This window comes from Mastomys coucha, unplaced genomic scaffold (assembly GCF_008632895.1).
Source record: "Mastomys coucha isolate ucsf_1 unplaced genomic scaffold, UCSF_Mcou_1 pScaffold22, whole genome shotgun sequence".
In the NCBI taxonomy this organism is placed as follows: domain Eukaryota; kingdom Metazoa; phylum Chordata; class Mammalia; order Rodentia; family Muridae; genus Mastomys; species Mastomys coucha.
In genome coordinates, this window is record NW_022196905.1 from 204,262,447 (window position 1) to 204,265,298 (window position 2,852).

A 2,852-nucleotide genomic window follows, 5' to 3' on the forward strand; every position below is an offset into this window, starting at 1 on the left:
TATTATTTTACATTGACTTTTATAACCTTAAATGGGTATTCCTCATAAAAGTATACTTTCAGAAGTCCTTAATTAAAACAATATGAAATGGTAGCAGTGCAAATGATCTTTTCTCTCTCTCTCCTTCTTTCTTTCTTTCTTTCTTTCTTTCTTTCTTTCTTTTTTCTTCTTTTTTTTTTTCATAGGCTGATAGTTCCTGATTCCCCTGCCTCTATCTCCTGAGTACCAACCAGGACTATAGTTTTCACATAAAAAAAACAAAACCCAAACATAAAATTGAATACTTATAGGAAATAAACAAAATTAGGTTTTAATATTTTGTTTTCTTGTTTGAGGTTAAGTCTTACTATGAGCCCAGGGTCTAGAACTCCCTATGTAGACTAAGCTGACTTTGAACTCAGGTCCACCAGCCTCAGTCTCCATAGCTGAGGAATGTGCTACCTCACTCAGCCTAACTTCTAGTTACTTAAAACAGGGTTTCTTGTAGCACAGGATATCCCCTCCCCACAAAATATATAGCCAGAGGTAACCTTGGACCTCTTGGCTCTCCTGCCTCTACTGTTCTACTTGACTCTGGTGGCAAGTGTGGATCACACCCATATCAATGTTGGCATGGTAGGTGTTTTGTCATCATTTTTTCATTTTATTCAGTGCTGGTAATTAAACTAGGGCTTTGAGCACACTAGGCAAGCACTCTACTGAGCCTTCTCAGTACTTCTTGAGCCAGCGAGATTGCTAGTAGGTAAAGAGTTGTTGCCAAGCCTGACAACGTCACTTTGATCCATAGGCTCCACATGGTAGAAGGAAACTGGCTTTTGAAAGTTGTCCTCTGAGCTGCACACAATACCATGACACAGAGGCACCCATCCACACACAATAAACTCATAAGTATAACATTAACATAGTTTTCTCTTTAATCCATGTAAGAATAATAATGTGCAATAAAATCATTCATGTGTACAAACCATTAAAATAGAAACCAAACTGTCCAGGTGAATAAAAGGGACCAGCAGGGGGGGTGGAGGGAGAGAAAGAGGAAAGTACATGTGTAAATGTAGTCAGTGTACATGACATTCGTGCCTGTAAATAGTCAGTGTATATGATGTTCACTTATGTGTGGAAAGATGGCCACAGGACATGATGGACTTGTATGTAAATGCCTTTATGAAACCCACCACTATGTGTAATGCATACATTATATGCAAATAACGTGCAGAAAAGCGTGAGAGGTTGTTATTCAGACAAGTGAGTGTGCTTTAACCTAGTCTGTTTTCCATTTCTGTCATTTTCTTGTCAAAGAAAATCCAGGAAGAGCAGTCTCTGGATCTCAAAAGCCATCCAAGGTACTTTGCTACAGCCTCTGTTGCGTAGTAACTCCCGAGCTGCCGTACTGTTGCCATCCTGAGGTTGTTTGTCCAGTGAGTGGGTATCTTCAATTTCACCCTTCTTCTGGTAGAACCAAGGAAATCAGAGGTTTTCTGTTTGGAAAGCAAGGGAGAAACAAACACAGTATTGTAAGAGCTGCTGTTCGGGACATCAATTTACCCATGCTTAATTTTTATTTATTATCTTCAACTACTTTTAGTTTTTATTTGTATTTCATGTGTGTGGGTGCTTTACCTGTAGAGGCCAGAATGGGGCATTAACTCTCCTAGGAGTGAAGTTACAGGTGACTATGAGCCTGCTTGGGTACACTCTCAAGAGCAGCCCCTTCCCTTAACTCCTGACCCATCTCCCTACCCCCCTACAGGTGCCTAATTTAGCAAGCAAGTAGTTAAAGGTTCTCTCAACAAGGGAGAAAGCACAACGAGCAGGTGAGGATGCTTCCCAGAGCAGAGGCCAGGGGACAATTCAAAGGAATCTGGTCTCTCCTTCACCCTGTGGGTCTCAGGGTTTAAACTCAAGTCAGGCATGGCAGCAGGTGCCTTTAGATGCTGAGCCATCTCACTGGCCCAGGAATAACCATTTCCAGGGGATATAAACAGATTAGAGGAGGCTGCACAAGAATGAGTTGAAAAGGGTGACTGCTGACCAGTCATGAGATGCCAAGATGCACATAAGCCAGAGGCACATAAACACATGCGGATATGTTTGTTTTAGGATGTAGACCTGTTAGCACTTAAACCTCCGTGCTCACAAAAAAAGAGGCCAACAAAGTGAGAGGCTTAGGTACCTGTGGATGGAGGAAAGGCCATCCGTTTCATAGCACCAAAAACAGGGTAAGGTTGAACAGGGTGGAGAGGAATTGGGTGGGCTTATGGCCATCTGATAACTTTTTCTCCCTGTGATGTACAATATGAAACTAGATTAAAAAAAAAAAAACAAAGGTAAGAATTGGGAATTTGAAGGGAGCAGAAAAGGTAAGGGATAGTTCCTGTGGAGGGCAAAGAGGTAGCTTGACTAGAGAGCAGCAATAGTTTGCCAAACACAACAGACTGGAGATGAAATTAAGTGTTTCCAACTGACTTTGTGGAATTCTCCGACCGCAGTAACATTCCACACATTTGTGCCCAGTTCTAACACAGTTCGCCTGGTTTTAATAGTTGACTAATTAAAAGAAAAAAAATGACTAAGACTTTTAGGAGCTGAACACAAGGCTATCTACCCATGGTTCTGGCAGGAGCATGAACCCACAACCCGAGGCTGAGGCAGGAGTGTCACTCACACCAGGAATTCAAGGTCAGCTGGGCAACAAAGACAAAAAGCATAGAAAGATGCAGGGGTGCCTGCTGTAAACCCTGGCGCTTGAGAACCTGAAAGATAGAGACCAGAGAGTCAGAAGTTCAAGGCTATATAGCGAATATGTGTCCTGTGAGTACAAGACCAGCCTGAAGACACAGCAATGCCCTCTG

The 2,852-nt window shown here is 42.2% G+C and overlaps 1 protein-coding gene across 1 annotated transcript in view; it reads right to left on the reverse strand.

The window, feature by feature from the left end:
• Nucleotides 1-895: 895 nt before the first annotated feature.
• Nucleotides 896-2,852, reverse strand: part of Apela (apelin receptor early endogenous ligand) — a 9,528-nt gene continuing 7,571 nt past the window's right edge. Inside the window, exon 3 of the mRNA XM_031339946.1 lies at nucleotides 896-1,478. The gene's annotated coding sequence lies outside the window, so the exon portion shown is untranslated. The remainder of the gene's footprint in view (nucleotides 1,479-2,852) is intronic.